Source organism: Triturus cristatus, chromosome 5_2 (genome assembly GCF_964204655.1).
Source record: "Triturus cristatus chromosome 5_2, aTriCri1.1, whole genome shotgun sequence".
Lineage (NCBI taxonomy): Eukaryota > Metazoa > Chordata > Amphibia > Caudata > Salamandridae > Triturus > Triturus cristatus.
The window spans coordinates 1097388752-1097401390 of record NC_140588.1 but is presented as its reverse complement, the minus strand read 5'-3'; the positions used below and the strand labels follow the sequence as shown (position 1 = coordinate 1097401390).

At 51.6% G+C, this 12639-nt stretch overlaps 1 protein-coding gene across 1 annotated transcript in view; it reads right to left on the bottom strand.

Moving 5' to 3' along the window:
- Positions 1-353: 353 nt before the first annotated feature.
- LOC146829757 (uncharacterized) overlaps positions 354-12639 on the bottom strand; it is a 224399-nt gene continuing 212113 nt past the window's right edge. The window contains exon 12 of the mRNA XM_085606721.1: positions 354-575. The gene's annotated coding sequence lies outside the window, so the exon portion shown is untranslated. The remainder of the gene's footprint in view (positions 576-12639) is intronic.

Genomic DNA, 12639 nt, shown 5'->3' with positions numbered 1-12639 from the left:
CAAATATGTTGATGCTTGTGCTGTATGTGTGCGTTCAGATAAACATTGCAAAGCTCCATGTGAGCCTGTTGGTTTACAAGAAATTCCTAAAGGACCTTGGCAGAAGGTATCTATTGACTTTTCAGGTCCTTATGATATTTTAGGCAGACAACACAGATTTCTTATTGTTTTAATTGATAATTTTTCAAAATGGATTTATCACACTTTCGTTGAGAATCCTAACCCTGATGAAGTGATCAACTTTTTAGAAAAAGGTTTTCCCAAGTTACTCATGTCAGACAATGGAGTTCAGTTCATTTCATCTAGAATGGTTTATTTTCTTACAAAATGTGGCATTCGAGCTGAGAGAGCTCCTTTATATTGTCCTCAGGCAAATGGTCAAGTGGAGAGGGCTAACAGATTTATTAAAGATGGCATTCAGTGTGCTTTGGAGAGTAAGAAGAATGTCTTTGATTTTCTTAAAGAGAAGCTTTGGTCATATCATACCACGCCGCACTATGTGACTGGAGTCTCTCCTTATTATTTGATGCGAGGAAGAGGAAGTTGTACACTTGTTTCGCCTTCTTTTGAGTTGTCTGTTGATAAGAATTTTGAGAAAACAATAGATAAGGTGAAAGAAAATTTGGATGAAGCTGTCTTAAAAAATAAAGCATACCATGATGACATACATAGAACCAAATACAAAAATATATGTTTACGTACTGTGCAGTGGTATTTATAATAGGTAATAGGCGCTTATGGTGAATACACCCGGTATCTTTGAGGTTCCAAATCAGTAACGGTGCTAAAGGGTAGGGGAGAACCACCAGCCTCCCTAGACAGTTGTGGTGAAAACAACACAAAATCAACAATGATGGGGGTACCCAAGCACACGCAGAAATAAAGTTAACAAAGATTGTATTGCAAATAAGCATGTAACACAAAATGAATTTTCGTCTCTTTCTTGTTAGTTTCTTCAGTTTAATATTCTTTTTTTTCAAAATTGATTTCACACTCTTCACAGTGGTTCCCAAGCCAACACGTGTTTCGTCGCCTCTAGTACTATTGTACATGCGACTTGTTCACGGCTGAACACTGTCTTATAAGCAGAAAGTCAAGTATGACGATAATTCCAGGTCATACAGTACAGCGACGGGGGGGGGGGGCAGGTATATGCAAGGTTAATGCTCTCAAATATCAGCTGTGCTCCGTATTAATGCACCCCGTCTCCGGGTGGAAAGCGATGTGGCCGCGAAGTGTGGCTGCCCCCAAAACCACGTCTGGCTCCAAATCCTGTTGTTAATTCTCATACTGATGTTGCCTCTAATTTTCACATTGTCTCTTCTTCTGAGGAGATCGTTTCTGAAAATGCTATATCTGATGTCTCTTTGAAAAGGGTGGTTAAATTACCCAAGAAATTTGAAAATTTTGTTTTGAAGTGATTTATTTTTTTTTATTTGTTTTTGTTTTCTTGTGTCTTGTTAAAAAAAAAAAAAGAAGAGGAACATGTTGTGTATTATCCATTTTGTTAGTGCTCTCCTTTATGGAATCCGTATATGTCACTATTCTAGTGTTAGTGCATTCTATGTTGCTAAGTTACATATGAGAATGTTGTTGGGCATTATCTGTTCTGCGCTGACTGGTGCTGGAGGGGCTCTGTCATCCGCACTGGTGGGTTTATTCATATGTTTATTTCTTAATAAACATCTTCTACTAATCACTGCCTGAGACCTGTCTTTACAGTATGACATCAAAAAGATGGCAAACTTTTGATTTTTGTATTCACTTCAGGAAGCCCACTTTAGGGGTGGAACTAGCATGGAGTTGAACACACCTCTCTTCCTGCCTGTCCAGGTGCGAAATGGTCCAAGGACAAGGGAGGGTCAGCATCCTCTCTTGTGAGGGAAGCCAGATTTGCATACCAAAGTTGGTCGACTCTTTGAAGCTCAATGCCTTGATATGCTAATTTGCAGGTAGTCCTGTGGGGAGGCTGAGCTGGATCCGTATTTGGTTTCTTCAAAAGAGGAAGAACCATTGCGTGTTTCCATTCTGCAGGTAAGGTGGCAGGTAAGATGTGGGGGTATGATTCCAAGGTGCTTGACAACAAACACGACATGTTTCCGTGCAGCCAGTCCAAAGTTAGCATTAACCGTATAAGATATAATGCACTTAAGAGTATATGGTCAGGCTGCACCACTGACAACCCCGGAGAAGAGATTCCGAAGGCTGCAGAGGAGCTCAGCTCATGCCTGGGCACCCTCTCACATATAACCAAGCACTTTGCCTTCAGGATTGTTAAGGCCTGCCATAGGAGTGACTGATGGGCGTGTATGTGCTGTGATAGGTGAGGTATAGTGAACCTATACCTCAGTAAGGGGTGCAGGCACCACCTTACCCAGGCTGCAGTAGTAGACCTGTGGTGTCATTTTGGGTGGGTGTCCAGGGGTGGCATAATACATGCTTGAGCCCCTGGTAGGCCTCTGGGGTCCCTATGCCCTGGGTACATAGTATACCATATACTAGGGACTCAAAAGGGTACCTCAGGATCCAATCTGTGGTGTACCTAAAGTACATGCAATCAATGTATTAGAGAAAGCAGATAGGCTGGGGATCTGAATAGTAGCTTACCAGCCAAACTAAGTCAAAAACCATCAAAACACCAGGAAAAAAGTGGGGGCAACCATGTAGTCAGATTCCACCTTCCTACACCAAGGTCCCGCAGCACCTTTTTGGTTGTTATAATGGATGGCAATTTTGTTGACTGGAATAACTTGCACAATGCCCCTGAGTTGGAGGAAATTAGCATCCTTCAGGTCTCAGTGGACTGCTTAACTCTAGCAAACTGATGTGCATGTGTTGATCTGATACTGGCCAAGAATCTCTTATGGTCATCTTCGCCAAATGAGCACTCCCTCCAAAAGAGGAAGGCTCCACAGTATTAATGGCGTGTGACTGCGGAGGACTCAAGGATGGACCACTACAAGGTTGGAGACACCTACTCCTGAGTCTCTACTGAGCGGACCTCATTCACCACTGACGTGTGACACCACTGGATGCACAAAGCCATTGAGGCCAACATGCCAAGGACCTCAAGAACAAGGATCAAACTCAGCTCTGGAAAATCATAATCATATCCAAAATATTCAACAATTTCGGACACTTCTGATAACCCAAGCATCAAGGGAACTTTGTCCTTTTTCATAGAATATTTTTATTGACATTTTTATTAATAGAAACATACCAGAGGAAAGAAAGATGCAACAGAAAACATGGCTTTGAAGAAACACATCCTCACAACACACATGACAGACTATGCTCCTTAACAGCACAACAAAACATCATAGCAACTGTTGCAGGCTTAAACCCATGACCACATGTCAAGGGGGTAGAGCATCATTCACATAGCACTTTTGCCATTTTCTCCAGGTGTGGTCATGTTTGTGGGGGCAAACTTTTTGTTCATACACATTTTGTAGAATTCTACTTTCTGTTTTGCATAGTTTGGTGCCTCCTTTGCTATCCACAATTGTGCAGATTTATTTTTGTAAATTATTAGTCCAAGGCCAATTGTGATGTAAAAGAATTTTTTGTCTACCTCATCTTGAACATTTGATTTCACAATTTGCGGTTTTCACAGGATGCCAACCACGTTATCGCAGCATCCTTAGAGCGTCAGCAGTCGCTCCCCCCTCTCTTCATCCCATCTAAGGCAGGAGAGAGGATTCTACCTCCACGCTCCAGATGTCGTCTCTGGGACAATATATGCGGTGTAAGTATTTAAATCCCATGAATCTGTGCTCTACTGAGATTTCTATTTACTTGGGTGTGAGCTGTCTGCCCTACGTCATCCTCCATCGCACCTATATCTGCTTCCCAACCCCTTGTACTAAGCTGTGGGACTGCTTCAGGGGCATAGATAATTACTTGTGACCTTGCCCAGTGCTGACATTTGGCAGACTTGTTCCAGGCCAAAGCAGGGTTTGTTGTGTCAGGTCCTTGTGCCAGCCCATTCTTCCGAGAGTCTCCCACCACATTCTGAGACAGCCCTGCCAAGTAACACGCACAGGGGGTTAGACTAATGCATTTTAGCGCTGGTATTTGCATCACCGCACTGAAAGGCATTAGTCATGCATTATAGGGCCCCTCTATCACACCCAGGAGGATGGTGGTGAGTGTGCCATACTGGGCAGACGAGAATCTGCTCTGACTCAAAATACATTGGTGACTTGCTCCTGTTTAAGCCTTCACACATCATCAATGGTGAACAAACTCTGTAGGCGCCGGGGCAGGCCCTCAATGCTTAACTATCACACACATCAATCCAAGCCCGCCTCTTCGAGTGAGTGTACCTTAAGGTCTTTTAAATGTTCCGGGCCGAGCAGACAGTTTGGCTCCGGCCAGCACCTTTATTTGTCCGGCCTTGTGTCAATATCCTGCTGTGCAGTGTTGGCCCACTATGTCTTGAGCAGTTTTATGAATAGCGCAAACTCGACCCAAAGGTATTCGAGTGCTGCTTTGTGGTGAGGCAAGGCACCTGTAATGTGTGCTCACTGACGGTTCCATTGTATCTCATTTCAGTGTGTGAGCTGCATTGCTGGATGCTGGACTGATAACAAAGAAGCCGCTTCTCTTCCCCAGCCTCATACTGGGAGCAGGACAGGGGCGGCTCCTCCACTAGGGCGGAGGAGCGTCGCCCCACTGCTCTCTCTCGGTGCGAGAAGCAGAAACATAAAATGGTAAAACTACCATTTTATGTTTCTGCTTCTAGCACTGCGAGAAAGCAGAAGTGCTTGGGTGGAGGCAGGCGGGTGGGCAGGGCTGCTCTAGGGCAGGGGAGGAGTGGCTTGCCCACTGCTGAGGGCGCTGACTGTCATGCGCACTCTGCCTTTTCTCCATGTAGGATGCATGCAGCCTACGTGGAGAAAATGGCCTCCCCATAGGCGCCTGGCTGGTCGGCATCCCGACCAATCACAACGCTGCCGTTGCAGGTTTGTGATTGGCTCAGGGGAGGGGAGGGATGCTAACTGCTTCCTGTTAGAGCAGGAGAGGAGCAGAGACGACGTGGGACTGGCCGACGAAGGTAAGTTTCTCTAATTTTAAATGAACCCCCCCTTCGTGACCCTGTCACCACGCAACCGCCCCCACCCACGAGTCATCGAGTCATGCTGACCGTAACTGGAGCAGGAGACCTAGCAGCTTTCTTCATGCTGGGGCGTCTGCGGTCAGAGTGCCGCTCTCGGACAGAAGGGTGGTTTTGAGGAATGTACGCTGCGTGGTCTCCGTCACCCTGCTCTCCACTCTGTGCCCTCAAAGCCAGTCAGCAGTTTGGTAGATAACTACTGTGATGAGTGGTGAATATTCTGCTTGCTCGCCCTCTACAAAAACTGCGCTAGATGGAACAACAGACCTTTGACTGAACAAGAAGCACTTCAAAATGACCCAAATGGAGGGCGGTCGCACTGATTACCAAATGACGATTGGAATAATCAATAAACACCGTACGTCTGCCTTTTTTATCAAAGGTGTTTTCATTGATGGCGAGTTGGTGCATGTGAGGGTCTTTGGGGGAATGTGTGAATTTTGGTGAGAATCTATTAATGCGTCTGCATAGATGTATACATGAGCACGCCATTAATAGAAGGTTGAATGGATTGTTGAATGTTTGGAGGAGTAGATGAGGTACGAGTGTGTGTGAGTGCAGGAATGAATGAAAGGGTGGCTGTGTGCATGGATAAGTGATTGAATATACATGAGTGATACTTAGATTAATGGATGAATAGAAGAATGCATGGATCATGGAACTGGCGAATGCACGAAGTGATGACGACGTGCATGAGCAGATCACTGGGTGAAGAAGATAAGAGTGCATGGATGACCGCATGAGTGAGCGTGTCGATGAGAGAATGGATCCTTATATGTAACTTACTGAGTCAATGGGGAGATAAGTAAGTGAATTTAACTCACTCACATATGCAATCATAAAACCACTGGTATACTTTTATCAGCAGCCTCACCCACACCTCACTGCCACACACCAGTACCCTTCCTCACACCTGCAATGGAAGAAGCACAGCAATCTCATTTGCACCTCACCCACACAGCTGGAACTATCACCAGTGAGCTCACTCTCACCTTCACTGTCACTTGTACCTGTACTTCCACTTCAGCTCTCACATGCACTCACACTTGGTCTGGCATTATTAGTCTCTCTCACAGTGGCACTGACATCTGCCCTGGCACTAGCATTCACCCCTGGATACTTACTTTCACTCACAGCTATTCTGACACTTGCACCAGTAACATCTGGTCACTACCAGATGATTTGAAAAAAATGAATTGGTGGCTTCATACGCCGACTCGGTATCTCGCAGCCGCACTCACCACAGAGTAATGGAGGACAGCGATTCCCAAAATATCTCTAGGGAGACTCCTGGTAGTGGATGGTGAATTTTTATACTGGTGGAGTATAAAGTAGTGAGCTGATGAAGTTGTTTTATTCTGATTGCGAAGTGTATGCATGAAGAAGAATAGAGCGATTGGGTAAGATGTGTGCACGTGTGTGTGTGTCTGTGTGGCTTGCAGTTGGGAACATGTGACAAAGCGTGAGCACAGGGGACTCTTTGATCCCAACCACAACCATTGTCTTGCGAATTAATTTCAGAATTGCAAGGTTTGAGTAAAACCATCGCTGTCACGTGCCACCCGTCAGGTTTTACAGTGGCTGAGCTGACGTGCCACCCATCAGGTTTTACAGTGGCTGAGCTGACGTGCCACCCGTCAGGTTTTACAGTGGCTGAGCTGACATACCACCCGTCAGGTTTTACAGTGGCTGAGCTGACGTGCCACCCGTCAGGTTTTACAGTGGCTGAGCTGACATACCACCCGTCAGGTTTTACAGTGGCTGAGCTGACGTGCCACCCGTCAGGTTTTACAGTGGCTGAGCTGACGTGCCACCCGTCAGGTTTTACAGTGGCTGAGCTGACGTGCCACCCATGAGGTTTTACAGTGGCTGAGCTGAGCTCTGCATTGCAGTCACTGAGTTCAGCGCCAGTGAGGCTGGCTCCCGCTCTGCTCTGGGGCCTCTCACATCCTAGTGCTCATCCATTTCTGGTGCTTTGCAGCAGTTTTAAGAGCTTCTTAGAGTTTCTCGTTGCTCAAATAGGTGTCATTTCTGATATTTATATGTTTCCCTCATCTTCATTGCTTGATTTTGCTCGCGAGAAAGTGTCACTCATAGTCATTGAATGTCACTCATAATTGCACTGAAATAATGAAAATGTCACACATAAGCAGTATGAAAGCTCGGCAGGTATGATTCCGATGCTTATTTTAGTGGTTGCAGAGACCCCAGCTTGCAAACATCTTCCGTTTGCCCTCCTCCCCATGGCCCATGTCTGTTGGGTCTGGTGAGGCTTCTAACAAGTTGTGTGTAAGTGCTACGTGGGCTGCGTGCAACGCCTAATTTCTGCCCATGTTTGCCTGGACTTGGCATCTGCCTTCATCTCCTAAACATCGACAGCTTCTACAATTCATTATAAAGTTAAACAAGTGACATCAGAGCGCCAGTCTCTTCGGGCGACCTGGAGTAGACCACATTGTCCCCTGTGCCGGAGTCGGGTGGTACTACTGGCATTTCGCAGCTCTGCCCGGGGCAGTGGATGGTGGCAGCTGATATGGGCTCCCGAAAAATATATTGGGCCCTGCCAGTTATTTCTTTAAAGAATCAAGCACAGACTGCAATGTCGCATGCAAACATGTCTGCCACGTCCAACCCCCAATCAAATGATGATTCGCGGCACTTGCTCACACGCTGAGTTTTATTTCACCTGGCTAAGCTGACGTCAGCTTCACGCGACACAAAGAAGATTTTGGATATTTCTGTGCCGGACATTCTGGGGAATGCGATCGTTTTCATTAGCACAACTCTTCCAACTAGGGATATTGACAGAGAAATGTATCCATCCGCATTCAAAGCCCGCCATAAAGAGTGCCGACACCTGCACCTGGGCTGCCGGTCGCCACCCTGTTCCCCACTGCCCGCCCCCTTTTTAAGGCTACAAACAAATGCCCCGATCTACTAATGCTTTGCCCTGGGTGTGTGTCTGTTCTGTGAAGCACACTTGGCACAGCGCGTGGAAGGGATTTACTATCCCACACAAACCAGGACTTCACTGCAACGTATCTGAAAGTAACACAAAGTAACACCCGCTTGACTTTGCACTGCCGCAAGTCAAGAGGGTGTCCCAAGGGTGGCTTCTGAGCCTTCCGATGCAACCTGTGGAGTTCTTTGGTGGCACGTGGGGGTAGGGGAGGCCTAGGGGCATGGGATAAATAAGGACACGACAGCATGGGGTTACTGTGTGGGCCGAAGACCTCGAGCGGTCTCGCGCCCCTTTATTTATACCGTCGGGCGTGCCCGCCCTCCGGGTGCGTGGATGCGTGAACGGCGTGATGGAACGGGCCGGGTGGCTCTGTTACCACATCCCTCCAATCTTTCAGATACAGAGATCATTTCTCGCTGGACAGTTCAGTTCTTGCGCACGCCACGCAAAGTCTCTCAGTCTCTTACTAGGGGCCGGGTTTGGCCGAAGTCCATACGGCCGACTCCGTGGAACATCTCCTCGGCCATTTGGCGCCTCGGCCTCGGCGGGGGCCCCGCCTTCTCTCTCGTTCGCCCCGGGCAGTGGGGGTGCGTTCTGTGACGGGCTTGCCGGCAATCCTGGTGAGCCGCCCCCCTCCGGGGCCTCAAGCTCTTCCTCCTCCTGGTCGGTCTCGGGGACGCCAGATGTTATTCGTTTGAACCAAGACACATTTCGCGTTACCGTCCGCGTCCCTCTCCTGGCGGCCACCATGGTGCCGCGCACCCCGGTCACTTCCCACACCTCCGGTTCGAATGGGGTGCGATACTTCCAATTCGGGTACCGGTCCTTCAGGATGACCCTGTCTCCCACCTGGAGACTCCTTCCCCGGGCTCTCCTCTTCAGACTGGCTTTCTCGTTGGAGGCCCGCCGTCTTCCTTGCGCCGCCTCTTGGTCTAGCGGCGTGGGCAGCCACACATGACTCGCCGGGATATTGTCCCTGGGGGCCTTCTTGAACAGAAGGTGCGCTGGCGCACACCTGGTTGTACAGTGGGGGGTCCGCCGGTAGGCACTTAGGAACTGCGAGAGGCACTGATCCGCATCTTCTCCTTGCTCGACTCCAATTCTCAGCGCCCGGTTCATCGTGCGCATGAAACGCTCCACTTCCCCATTCGCCTGGGGCCACTGCGGGGTAATTTTCCTGTGTCTGACCCCTCGAGCCGCAAGGTATTCATGGAACTCTCGCCCTTGGAACGGGGGCCCGTTGTCCGATCGGACTTCCTCTGGCAGACCCATCATGGCAAATATGCGATCTAGCGCCGCTCGCACCTGGCTGAACGCCGTCGATGACACTACTTCCACCACCGGGAACTTGGAGTGTGAGTCCACCACCACTAAGGTGTGTCGCCCATCCGGGAACGAACCAAAGTCTATACTCAGCTTGGACCAGGGTTCCAGACAGGGTTCCTCCGTGATCACTGGGTGAGGCGTCGGTTCCCCCCCCGTGATGTTGCACGAGTGACAGCTGCGGATGGCTTCCTCAACCAGCGCGTCCATCCGCGGGAACCACACCTTGCTCCGCAGCCTTGCCTTGGTCTTGGAGATGCCTTGATGCCCTTGATGTGCCAACCTGACCACCTCTCCTTGGAGACTCATCGGAATGACGAGGGTTGCTCCTCGCAGGACCACCCCGTGCGGCCCCTCGCTGAGTTCACTCCGCGCGTTCCACACCTGCTGTCGATACACTTTCTCCTCTTCGGTGAGGGCCTGCACTCCATCCAGGAAGTTCCGCCAGTGGTGGGTCGCCAGCGTGCGCTTCACCTTCACGAGGCAGTCGTCCAGTTCCGTGGCTTTGCCGATGTCTTCCAACGTGAGTGCCACCGGGCACGCGGCTTGCGACACTAGGCGGACGAACTCCTCCGTCTCCGCCTCCTCCGCCTGATCAGGGCGCGCCGGCTCCGGGTGGCGGGACAGGAAGTCCGCCGGGTTGCTGGCTCCTGGTCGGAACACGACCTCAAATCGGTACGCTTGTAACTGGACCGCCCATCTCTCGATCCTCGGGGGCCCTAGCCTCGCAGTGCCAGCGAAGAGCGGAACCAGGGGCTTGTGGTCGGTGACCACCCGAAAGTCGTGCCCATACAGGTAGAGATGGAAATGCTGGCAGGCCCACTTGATGGCCAGCGCCTCGCGCTCGATCTGCGCGTACCTCATCTCCGTAGCCGTCAGAGCCCTGCTGGCATACGCGGTCGGGACCCATTCCTTCGCCTCCGTCTCCTGCATCAGGACTGCGCCCAGCCCCACGGGGCTCGCGTCCACCACCACCTCTGTCCGCCGGTGGGGCCTGAAGTACGCCATCACCTTGTCATCGATCAGCGCGTCCTTGACCGCTTGGAACGCCATATCTTCCTTGGCCGTCCAGGTCCACGGATGCCCACTCTTCGTGAGAAGCCGGAGCGGCTCCGACAGGGACGCCAGATTGGGAATGAACCGCCCGCAGTAGGTTGCCATTCCCAGGAAGCTCCTGACCTCGGTGGCAGATGTGGGCCTCTGGGCAGCGCGGATCGCTGCCGCCTTCTTCGGATCCACTCTCAGGCCTTCCCTCGAGAAGATGTAGCCGAAGAATTCGACCGACTCCTGGTAGAAGGAGCACTTGGCCTCGTGAAGGGTGAGTCCACTATCCGCCAGCCGCTGCAGCGTGTCGCGCAGATGTCGATGGTGTTCTTCCAGAGTTCGTGAGAACACTAGAATGTCGTCACTCAGGTTGATGACTCCCTGGAGACCTGAGAGAGTCTCCCGAATGGTGTTTTGGAAAACTTCGGCCGCTGACGAGATTCCGAAGCTCAGCCGCTTATACCTCCGCAGGCCAACGTGGGTGGAGAAGGTGGTAATGTTGCGGCTGTCGGGGTGGAGCTCAAGCTGGTGGTACCCCGCGTTGAGGTCCAATTTCGTAAACCACTGTGCGCCGTTGAGGTCGGCCACAATATCGTCCATGGTGGGCGTGAGGTGTCTTTCGCGCTTGACCGCCTTGTTCGGGAGGCGCATGTCTACACAGAGTCGGATGGCGCCTGGTTGCTTGGGTTTGGGCGCCACGACCAGGGGGGACACCCACGGGGTCGGACCCGATACCTTCTCAATCACCCCCAGGTCTTCCAATTTTTGCAACTCCTCTTCTACCTGTGGTCGCAGGAGGAATGGTATTCTCCGGTGACGCAGCGCCATGGGCCGGACCGTCGGGTCCACGTGTAGTCTGAACTGCTTTCCGCGTAGGCACCCTAGACCTTGAAACAGCATCGGAAAGTCCTTCAGTATCTCCCTTGCATGTAGCTCGTGCACCTGATTTGCGAAGAATACCAGCGCCAGATCTTCGGCGGTGTGGCAGCTCAGCAGGGTGCCCCTCTTGCCTTCCGCCACGTGGAATGTCGTGGCCAACTTCCGGCCTTCGCTGACGACTTCGACGTCGATCACCCCTCGCAGAGACAGTGGCCGGTCACTGTCGTACGTGAAAATCTGGGCTTTGGAGGGTCTCAGGGGTGGGCGTGGCGACAACCTCTCATACTGGCAGCTGTCCATGACGTTCACCGACGCCCCCGTGTCAATGAGAGCACTCACCGGGGACCCGGCCACCATGATGTCACACATGGGCGGCGGTCTTCTCCTCGTGCCTTCTCGGCCTACGAACGACACGAAGAAGACTTCCTCTTCTTCTCCCTCTTCATCGAACTCTGGCTTGGAGTTTTCACGCAGGGCGGCGGATTCCTCCGCGGTCAGCTGGTGTACACGCGCCGTTGCCCCCCGTGGGCCGGATGCACCACCGCGCCCCCTTCGGCCACCTCTGCAGACCTTCGCAAAGTGGTTCGCTCGGCCACACTTCAGGCATGCCTGTCCCATCGCGACGCACCGGCCGCCAGGTGGGTGACCCAGGCCGCAGTTGCCGCACGTGCTGCCCTGTGGAGCTCTCGCGGCTCCTCGCTGTTGACTCGGTCGCTTCTGCAGCGCGTCCACTCTCTCTTCCTTGACCACTGGCGGTTTCGGGGCAGTCGCCGGCCGATTGAGGGCCGCCTCCATCGCATCCGCCCGAGCATTGGACAGCTCGTGAGACCGGCCTAGGACCAGGATGTTCTCAAGGGTGATGCCTGGCTCCCGCAGGATGAGACGTCGCAACGGGACCGACCTGCACCCTTGTATGAGTTGAGCCCGAATCTCTGCCCTCTGGTCTGGCAGCACACAGGACAGCGAGAGTTTCCGCAGGCGTGCATAGAAGACGTCAATGCTTTCGTTTTCTTCCTGTCGCGCCTGGCGAAGCTTAAACCACTCGAAATCCGGGTTCGTTTGGGGATCAAAATGGCGGTTCAGGGCCCTTATGGCGCCCGCATAGTCGTCGTCGTTCCCCCGGTCCGGCAGAGTTTCGAAGAGGTCGTACAGCTCTTCACCCCCGTAGCACATGAGGAGAGATCGTTTGACCGTGTTGTCCGTCTCCCGCACTCCGACAAAATAGTGCTCCAGCCGTCCGATCCAGGACCGCCACCGCACTGCCGCCGTGGAGGGGTCCGACAATCCGCTGAATGGCGGCAGCGGGGCCACC